We start from the raw sequence: 10,624 nt of genomic DNA, 5'->3' as shown, positions 1-10,624 counted from the left end.
CAAGACTGCAAATCCAAGCGATGTTAAAGTTTAGATGTTATTCATCCCGTTCATACGGAAATCAGAGAATCGCAGCGGCGTAAGGAAGTTCTAGTCTGGCAAAGGAACCTGGGTACCTCGAGTTCTCTAAGGGGTGGTTTCTCCGCCACAAAACACATTCCCATTTGCGGCCACCTGGGAGCCGAGCGGGTGGGGGCGGAGTTCCGATGGAGGCGGGGGAGAGGAACTATCGAGCAGTCACCAATCAGGGTGCCTCTTTGTTTTCACCTCTTCACCAATCAGGGACCTCTGCTCGCGAGGTTGTCTTCAAATCTAAGACGCCCACCTCTACATCAGCCTATCAGAGATCGCCTCTCATAATACGTCGTGCTCTCTGGCCCCGCCTCATTGCGTGGCCCCGCCCCGCCGAGGGAGGGGGCCGAGGCGGTTACTCGCTGCGCTGAGGTGGGGGCCGGGCTCCTGCTGGGCTCGTGCGTCCTGTGCCCGCCGCGGCGGTGCCGAGCCCGCCGGCTCCCGATTGTCCTTCGCGGCCCGCGGTCGCTGTCTCCTGCCCTCAAAGCCCGCGGCTGCCAGGGCCAGAGCGAGCGCACCTTCCGCGGCCACGGCTGCCCAGAGCAGGTAGGTAATGGGGCGCCGGGGCAGCAGCGCGTGTGGGATCGCCCGGTGCGGTGCGTTCGGCGGAGTCGCGCTCCCCCGGGCTTCCACAGCGGGCCGCCGGGCCGAGCGGGGCCGTGTCCCCCGAGCCTCCCGCGCGCCTCCGGGCGCCTCCGCCCGGGAGCCCGCTGCCGCTGCACCTTGCGGGGGAGACGGGGGCGGAGGCGGGGCGGGGGAAGGGCGGAGGCGGCGGCGGGCTGGAGGACGAGCAGGTGGAGGGATAACTGCGGAGTTGAGTCAGAGTCACACTCTTCAGGGCAAAGCACCTTCTGAAAGTGGCGATTAGCGCAACGGTGTCTCCACTTGGGTAGTGTAAATTATTCATTTTGTGGAGTCAGGCGCTTCTCAGTGAGATTTTTACACATTAGCGTCTCTCACTCATTATTTATTACTGTTTCAATTTAAAAACAGCCGTTAACGTGAACTTGTTTGGGGCTTTTCCTTAAGTGACAAGTAGACCCAGCAGGGTGACTCACCTTTGTCTGGGCTCAAGTGGGGAACGGTGCGCTAGGAATGAGGGGGAGGAATGTGGATGAGGGGATGTGGAAGGATGGTGGGGGTGGTACCTTGTTTTTCTCACTCTGTCTTGGGTGGGAATAGAATTGTGACTCCTTTTCTAATTTTTCAAAACTGCGACCGGATTTGAGAAAGCCTCTGTGCAAACACTATCTGGGTGTTAGGTTTTTAGAGCTGCACCTGCTGTTCATGCAGTAATACTTGGGGGCCAAATCCTAGACAGTTACGACGTGATTCGATTTGCTGGTAAAGAAGCACCTTGCTGTTACCTTTTCTTTCCCTGCCTGATAAGGCTTTTCCATGCACCATTTTGTCACAAGTGGAATGGTGAAGGTCACGGAGTTGAGCAGGCAGGGCGCCCGGAGAGCTCGGAGCAGCGTCCCCCTTCAGGCGTGCTGCCTGTAGGTCTCTCATTGGCGCTCGGCAGCACTGCATCATCTCAACCTGCCACCCTCCTACTCCTGAGGCAGGCGGTGCCTGTCATGCCCATTTTACAGGTCCATAAACTGAAAGCCCTAGAGATGAAAGGAATTCTGCCCCAGGTCGTTTGACGATGACTTTATTCCTACTTTGTAGAGGGTTTAATCCAGGATCTGGTAGGGTTCCCATCATTAAGCTTCTGCATACCATTTGGATTGGGTGTACGCGAGTCAGATGGAGATGATAATTTCCAAGTAAAGAAATTTTGTCTTTTAAGTTTATTTTTCCTCTTAGGTTGCTAAGATACTTTGAATTTCACCAGCAAGGTAATTTTTCATAGAGGTAAAGCAAAATAAACAAACCTAGTGGTGCTGCCGAAAATGTAAGTTTGGGAGTTTTCCAAATTAGGGACACTTGTCTTGTTTATGCTTGCTTCTCTAGCACAGCAGTAGATTTCAGTACAGTTTTCTGAAATGAAATAATTACTATGCATACAGCAAATAAAAATGAGGTGTAATGCATTTTGGTCATGAAATCATTCTCTCCTGGGAAATGCTGTTATGGATTTAGTAAAAAGGTTGAATATGTAAAAACCTTTCATTAAAATAACTTAAGCAAGGCACTTTGGGGTTAATGGAGACAGGCTTGGATGGATAGTTGGGCGTATTCTCTTGAATGATGTCAAAACTTCAGGAACTCTGGAGAAGTGTTGGGTTATCTTCAGTTTATTAGTCATTAGGAATATGGAAATATCTTACGACTCACTGAATGGAATTTCCTAGTCATGAAGTAACCCCTATTTTTTGTGGCACATACAGATGTTGTATGTAACATGTTCATTAACTTATTTGGACGGTATATAAGGATTCCTTTCACAAGCCCTGTCAGTCTAGTTCTGCTTTAATTTATTTGCACCAAAATCTTTACTTATCTCTTCCTCTGCTGTCAAGCTGAATTTTCTAGTACCTAAGTAAAAATTTCCATAGAGAAATCTTATCAGCAGTTCATTTGTACAGTTCATAGTAGAATGGGTCCTCCCTTTTGATAAACACAAACTTTTACTTACTTATCATAAATCCCCATGATTTTCAGGACTTATATGCCTTAAAAAAAAAAAAAAAAGACAGGACTTGCCCAGATGGTACACTGGGTGTTGCTTTTAGGAGATTTTTTTTTTTCCTTACTAGAAACATTTCACTGACAAAATACACAAAGGTACAGCAGCTGCTGCTTTTGTAATTTCAATCTAGACAGAAGTTCAATGAATAGTTTAAGTCACTTTATTAAATGAGATTATGTGGAAGGAAAGGGCAGCTTAATTTTAAGTGAACCCAGTCCAGAGTGGATTTGTTGTTCCTTAATTATCTTTATTTAAACTTTATTTTTAAATGACTTGTGTTTTTACTTAAATCTTATGTGACTGTGAACTATGTGAGCACTTTTTTTTTGGGTATTTTTCCATCTCCAGCAAATGGATTGTACTGATTTTTTTTTTTTTTTTGCATACTATTTTTGAAGGTTGGTGGCTATTCCTAATTCAGTCTCCAATCTGCCAGTGGGTCACAAGCTCAGTTTCAGAAATACTGGTCTTATTTTAAGTATAAAATGGTGGTTATTAAAAAAGAAGGGGGAGGAGGATGTCAAATGTATGGGTGAGAATTAGACTTGGTGCGCATAATGCCTATCCTATGCTATTTAACTGATGTTACAAGTCAATACTACTTCAATTGAATGTTTAAAAATATTGATCTTCCACAGTTTTTTCAAAGTCTCTACCGCTCTCAGATTTTAGTATTTCTTTTTTATTGTCAAGTTTTGCAAAATGACTGAAGTGACATTGATTTAGGTCACTGTATATGATTCAGGGGAATAGACTCACTGCTCAGAAGTACAGCAGCACAGCCCACCCAACACGGGAGCACCTATATCCTTTTATTATGTAACTCTGGGTCCCCTCGCCACCCTCCCCTCTCCCCCAGACCACCCATGTAGTAGTCTCAATTTTGCTGTCATGTTTCTAGGTTTTGTTTTGGTCTCTAGTTTTGTCAGTCCCCTTGTTTTGTTTCTCTGCATTGAACATATGAGTGAAATCATCCAGTATGTGTTTATGCCACAGGTCTATTCACAGCATGTAATCCTCTCCAGTTCCATCCAAGTTGTTTAAAATGACAAGGGTTCATCTTTTTTATAGCTGAGCTGTATTCCACCATGTGTATGTACCGCTTAATCGCTCATCAGTCATTGATAACTTAGGTAGTTTCTGTAACTGGGCTGTTGTAAACCACTCTGCGATGAATGTAGGAGTGCACATTTCCCTTTCAAATTAGTGCATTTTTATTTTTTGCATAAATAGCAAGAAGTGGACTTGCTGGATCTTCTGGTATACCTGTTTTCAATTTTTGAGCAACCTTCATACTGTAGTCCATAGGGTTTGGACCAGTCTACATTCCCATCAGCAGTGTAGGAGGGTTCCTTTTTCTCCACACCCTCACCAACACTTGTTTCTGATGTTTTGGTACATTTCTTCCTCACAGGTAGCTTGTTGTGGCTTTGACTAGCACTTCCCAGATGAGAAGCGACGATGAGCTTTTTGTGCCTGTTGGCCATTTGTATGATCTTGGAGAAGTGCCTGATTAGCTCTTGTACCCATTTGTTCACTAGGTTATTCCTTTTCTTTTTGTTTGTTGCATTGTATAAATTCTTTATAGAGCTTGGGTTATCAGCCCTTTTTCAGATGCATTTGTATGCAGGTATTTTCTCCCATTCAGTGGAGTGTCTTTCATTGATAGCTTTTTTTTTATACTGGCAGAAGCTTTTTGTTTTGATGTAGTCCCATTTGTTTATTTTCCTTACTGTTAGAGTCCAGTCTTCAAAGACATCCCTGCAACTAGTGTTGTGCCTATGTTTTTTTTTTTTTCCTGTGTATTTTATGGCTTATAGTCTTACATCTAAGTCTTTATTTAACCCATTAAAAATTTTTTTTAAAGATTTATTTATTTGGACATACAGAACTGGGGTACAGGCCAGAGGCTCAGGGGCAGCGAGAGGCTTCACCAGAGACAGAGTGGGGAGCAGAACAGGCAGATAGACGAAGTACACTGCTGAGGGGAGCAGCGGGCAGGTCAGGAGAGGTCTGCCGCGCCATGTGGTCACCTCCGGGGCCGGCGCAGGCGGGGATCGAACTCATGCGGAAGTGGCTTTAGCTTCTCAGTTCTGTGCTTTAACCCGCTGCGCCACCAGGGAGGGCCAACCATTTTAATTTTTAAAAAGATTTTTTATTTATGCATACAGAACTGGGGTACAGGCCAAAGGAGAAGGGACGGTGAGAGGATTCACCAGAGACAGAGTGGGGAGTAAAACAGGCAGATTGATGAAGTACACTGCTGAGGGGAGCAGTGGGTGAGTCAGGAGAGGTCTGCTGCGCCACGTGGGTCACCTCTGGGTCCGGGGATTGAACTTGCACTGAGGCTGCTGTGGCCAGCTTGATGTGCTGCGTCCTTACCCGTTGCACCACTAGGGAGGGCCCCAGTATAAGTACATTTTTAAGGAATAGTGTGAAAGAGTGGTTTAGTTTTGTTTTTTTTTTTTTTTGCATATGACTGTCCAGTTTTAACGATGCCATTTGTTGAAGAGACTTTCCTTTCTCTGTTGTATAGTCTCATTTCTTTGTCATTGATTAACTGTGGATATAAATGTGGGTTTATTTCTGGGCTCTCAATTCTATTCCATTGGTTTTGTGTCTGTTTTTATTCCTGTTTTGATTATGGCTCTGTAATAAAGTTTACAGTCTGGGAGTTTGATACTTCCATACTTCATTTTTATAAGGATTATTTGGGGCCTTATGTTGTTCTGTGTAAATTTGAGTAATGTTTATTTCTTTGCAAAATTCCATTGGAATTTTGACAGAGATTGTATTGAAGCTGTGTATTGCTTTGGATAAGATGGATATTTTTGGCAATGTAAGTTCTTCCAATCTCTGAGCAGAGAATATTTTTTCTTTTCCTTATCTCTTTCTGTTTAAATTTTCATCGAATAGGTCTTTTATATCCTTGTTAAATTTATTCCTATGTTTTTAATACTTTTGTTGTTAATGTAAATGGGATTACTTCTTTTTCTAAATTGTCATTTGCATAAAGGAATGCAACAGAGTGTTGATTTTATAGCCTTCCACTTCACTGTATTGATTTTGATCGTTTTTAAATAGGGTCTTTGGGTTTTCTGTATATACAGTAGTGATAGTTTCACTTCATTTCCAATTTGGAATCCATTCATAGTATTCTCTTGCCTAATCGCTCAACTGAACTTCTAATACTGTGTTGAATAGTAGTGGTGAGAGTGGGCTTTCTTGTTGCGTAGCTGATCTTGGAGGGAAAACTTTCAGTTTCTCACACCAAGTATGATGCTAGCTGTGGGTTTGGTGTATATGGCCTTTATTATGTTGAGGTATGTTCATTCTAACATTACTAAGAGACAGTGCCTTGCCTGTATCTATTGATCTGATCATATGACTTTTGTCTTTTTACTTGTTAATTGGCAGATTACATATATTTTGTATATATTGATTCATCCTTGCATCCCAGAAATAAATCCCAATTGCATGATGTATGGTCCTTTTAATGTAGTGTTGAGTTCAGTTTGCTAATGTTTTGTTGAGGACTTCCCTGCTCATCAAGGACATGGGTCTGAGGTTTTCTTTATTTTTTATTTTCTTTTTTGCTTTTGCAACAGAGTAATGTTGGTCTTATAAAATGTGTTTGGAAGCATTCCCTTTCCCTTGGGTTTTTGGAAGAGTTTGAGAAGAATAGGTATTAGGTTTGTAGAACTCATTAGTGAAACTGACTGGTTCTGGGATTTTGGTTTTTTGGGAGATTTTTGACTACTGTTTCAATGTCCTTGTTTGTAATTGATCTGTTTAAGTTTTCTATTCCTGATTCAGCTTTTTGGAGGTTATGTGCTTCTATGAATTTCTCCATTTCTTTCTTTATGACAATTTGCTGTTATAAAGATATTTATAATAAGTAGTTTCATATTTCAAAGGTCTCTTTTGTAACTTCTTTCATTTCTGATTCTGCTAGAGTTCCCCTCCCTTTTTTTTCCTAGTGAGTCTAGCTGAGGTTTTTCTATTGTCTGTTTTTTTAAAGAACCAGTTTTTGGTTTCATTAATCTTTTGAACTGTCTTTTTCAACTTCTATTTCATTTATTTCTGCTTTATTACTATTTCCTTTTACTGGCCTTTGATTTTTCTTCTTTTTTTTTTCTAGTTTATTAAGTTGTAAAGTTAGATTCTTTGAGCACTTTCTCATTCTTGATGTGTACCTGTAGTGTCAGTTTCTCTCTCACAACTGTTGTTCCTGCCCTCCCAGAGGTTCTCAAAGGCCATGTCTTTACATTCACTTGTGTCCAGGTATTGTTTTAATATCTTCTTTGATTTCCTTCTTAACCCAATGGTCATTTAGTAGTTTTTTTTTTAAATGAACAATTTAAGCATTTAAACCTATTATAGAGGTTTATTTGTTTATTTTTAAAGATTTTTATTTAATTATGCATACAGAACTGGGGTACAAGCCAGAGGTACAGGAGCAGCGAGTGGATTCACTAGAGACAGAACGGGGAGCAGAACAGGCAGATTGACAAAGCACACTGCTATGGGGAGCAGCAGGCGGCCCAAGAGAGGTTTGCTGTACCATGCGGATCACCTCTAGGGTGGGGATTGAACTTGCACTGAAGCAACCATGGTTTGGTGTAGCTTCACAGTGCTGCTCTCCAATCCACTGTGCCACCAGGGAGGGCCCCATTTAGTAGTTTTTTAGTCTCCACATAGTAGAGGTTTTTTTTCCAGCATGAAGGGGGTACCTTTATAGGTTGTCAGCTTTTGATACTATTGTGATCAGAGGGGATACTTGATGATCAGTGTAATATTCATCAGCTTATTGTTTTGTGATCCAACATGTGATCTATCTTGGAGAATGTTCTATGTCCACTTAAGAAGAATGTACACTCAGCATTTTTAGAGTGTAATTCCCTATTAATGTCAATTTCTTATTTAAGGCTATTCTTTCCTTACTGAGTTTCTGTATGATTGATCTGTCCATTGACATCAGGGGGATGTTGAAGTTACCTACTACGGTTGTATTACAGCCAATATCTATTTTTTGGTTTGTTAATAGTTGCCTTAATATATTTTTGGGCTCCTTTGTTTGGTGCATGTATATTGATGTATGTTATTTCTTCCTAATGTATTGACACCTTAATTACAATATAGTGTCTATCCTTGTTTTTGGCTGAAAGTTTGTTTTATCTGACATATATAACCTGCATTTCTTTGGTCCCATTTGCTTGCTGGATTGCTTTACAGTTATTCACTTCGGCCTTGTGTTTACTACTACCTTGTGTTCAGCTACAACACCTGGAGGCAACAGAAAGTTGGGTTTTATTTTCTGATTCAGCTGGCTACTTTGTTCCTTTTGATTGGTGAGTTCTGTCAATATTCATTAGAGTGATAACTGATATAGGAGGATTTGTTCTTGTCATTTGTTTTCAGAATATGTTATTTCTTATTTAATTTCTTGTGATTCTTCTTTGTCTTAGGCGGAAGGGTTTCTTGCAACATTTCTTTTATGGGAGGTCTAGTGTTTGCATGCTTCCTCAGCGTCTGTCTGGGAAGACCTTTATTTCTCTCTCATATGTGAAAGGGGGGGAACTGTAGGATCTAGTATTCTTGGTTTTAAGTAATTTGAATACATTTTTTCCATTCTCTTGCCCATAGGATTTCTTCAGAAAAGTCAGATGTAAGCATGAAAGGAGTACCTTTATAGGTTATCAGGTTTTTCTGTCTTATTACCTCCTATGGTCTTTCTTTGTTTTGAACTCTTGCTAGTTTCACTGCTTCCTGTTTCAGTGTAGGTCTAGTTACATTTAGGTAGCCAGGTGTTCTTTTAGCTCAATAAATTTGCATATTTAATTACTTCCCTAGGAGAGAGAACTTTCCTCTATTAATAGTTTCTTGAATAAGCTCTATATTCCTCTTTCTTCCTCTTATGGGGCCCCATTTTTCTTATGTTGGCTTTCTTATGGTGTCAGATTGTTTGAATTACATCATTTTTTAAACATCTCATTTTTCTCTCTCCCTGTTTCCTTAATGTTTACACTCTTCACCGTCACTGGTAGAGACTCCATTTGATCTATTGTACTTCTATAGCTTTCTCTGGAGTTCTCAATCTCATTTATTGTGCACTTTATCTCCTTCTCCTGAATTTCTGTTATTTTCCTTCTTTTCTTTTCTTTTTTTTTTTTTTAAAGATTTATTTATTCATACAGAACTGGGGTACAGGGCAGAGATGCGGAGGGTGAGAGGCTTCACCAGAGACAGAGCAGGGAGCAGAACAGGCAGATCGAGAAGTACACTGCTGAGGGGAGCAGCGGGCGGGTCAGGAGAGGTCTGCCACACCATGTGGTCACCGCCTGGGCAGGCGGGAATCGAACTCATGCAACTCATGTGGAAGTGGTTTCAGCTTCTTAGTGCTGTGCTTTAACCCTCTGTGCCACCAGGGAGGGCCCTTTCCTTCTTTTCTTTTAAAATTTATTTATTTATGCATACAGAGCTGGGGTACAGGTCAGAGATAAAGGGGCAGTGAGAGGCTTCACCAGAGACAGAGCAGGGAGCAGAACAGGCAGATCAACAAAGTATACCACTGAGGGGAGCAGCGGGCGAGACAGGAGAGGTCTGCTGTGCCATGATGTAGATCACCTCCGGGGCCTGGAATTGAACTTGCATAGAAGCAGCTCAGCTAATTTACAGTGCTTCTTCCTAACCTGTTGTGCCACTAGGGGAGGCCAAATTTGTTATTTTCTTATCTAAAGCTTCAGTTTCCCTCTTTTGTTCATTGATTTTATTTTTGAACTCATTAATTTGTTTTCCTGAATCTTGTTGTACCTCTTTAGTTTTTCTGAGTTCTCCTTTACTGACTTGTCTATGTTGTCCTCTGTTATGACTTGCATTCTGAGTTTTCTTCTTTCTCGTTGAGTTCTTTATTATAGCAGTTCTGAACCCTTTATCTGATAGGGAGATAATCTTCCCTATTACTGTGTTTTTTGATTTTGAGAGTCGTGTTCACGTTGTGATATATGTTCTCTTAAGGAGTTACTGATTTTGTTCTGCTTCAGTTTACCATACTTTTGGATCTTAGCATCTTAAGCAGTTTTATATTTTACTTTTTTTAGATTCCTAATTCTAAAAAATAAAGGAGGTAGAATAAATATAGTAAGATATTTGATACCTACTGTGAGTATCATATACTTACATTAACAGACATTTTCCCTAGGCATGCAAAATAGCTCCTAACCCCTCATGTTTACTAAATCTTTGTTGGAGGAGAGGAAGTCATTATTATCAGCTTCTATTTAGGAAAGAAAGGGGAGTATTCTCTCTTTGATGTAAGAACTATTAGTTAGGTTTCTTTGTTACTGATTAGATTGCTTGTTTCCAATTGTTATAGAAGGAAAAGGACAAAATATAGCTTTTGTTTGATAAAAAACACTACCAGTGTTAAGGTACAGAATGGCATCGTTATTCCACTACTCAGACAATTACATTTTGAGAGGTGTGTATGCTAGAACAATACTAAACTTTTAAAAGGCAGGATGAGAATTTAAATGAGAACATCTTTAGTGGGAGATGTGTGTTTATTTCTCTCCCATTGAACTCTGTGTAGCTAGGAGAACTTGGGAAATTTGTTTCTTGGAGTCAGTTCTGATTCTCAGGGGATTTAATGGTGATTTGCAGTGGGGAAAGAAATAGGTGCCATTCCTCTGGGAAGGTAGCTCCTGGGCACACTGGCCTGAGTGCCGGTGTCAGAGGGCCGGTGATAGTAAGCAGCCAGGTAGATTTAAAAGCTTCCTGGGTCTGGGCTTCCCAGAGCTCCTGTACCTCACTGCTAGTCAAGTCAATAATCACTTTAAATGGCACTTTTAGCAGTCCCCTGGATCAGAGTAGAGCTGGTGAACTCTTTTGTCTTCAAAATATGGCTTAAAACTT

General features: G+C 41.1%; 1 protein-coding gene across 2 annotated transcripts in view; it reads left to right on the top strand.

Moving 5' to 3' along the window:
• Window positions 1-469: 469 nt before the first annotated feature.
• The window catches only part of MPP7 (membrane protein, palmitoylated 7 (MAGUK p55 subfamily member 7)), a 134,378-nt gene continuing 124,223 nt past the window's right edge, over window positions 470-10,624 (top strand). For both annotated transcript variants that reach the window (XM_004693051.2, XM_012732657.1), the window contains exon 1: window positions 470-618. The gene's annotated coding sequence lies outside the window, so the exon portion shown is untranslated. The remainder of the gene's footprint in view (window positions 619-10,624) is intronic.

This window comes from Condylura cristata, unplaced genomic scaffold (genome assembly GCF_000260355.1).
Source record: "Condylura cristata isolate star-nosed mole 26May11 unplaced genomic scaffold, ConCri1.0 scaffold00035, whole genome shotgun sequence".
In the NCBI taxonomy this organism is placed as follows: Eukaryota; Metazoa; Chordata; class Mammalia; order Eulipotyphla; family Talpidae; genus Condylura; species Condylura cristata.
Note: the sequence above shows the minus strand (reverse complement) of the source record. Positions and strands in the feature narration are given on the sequence as shown.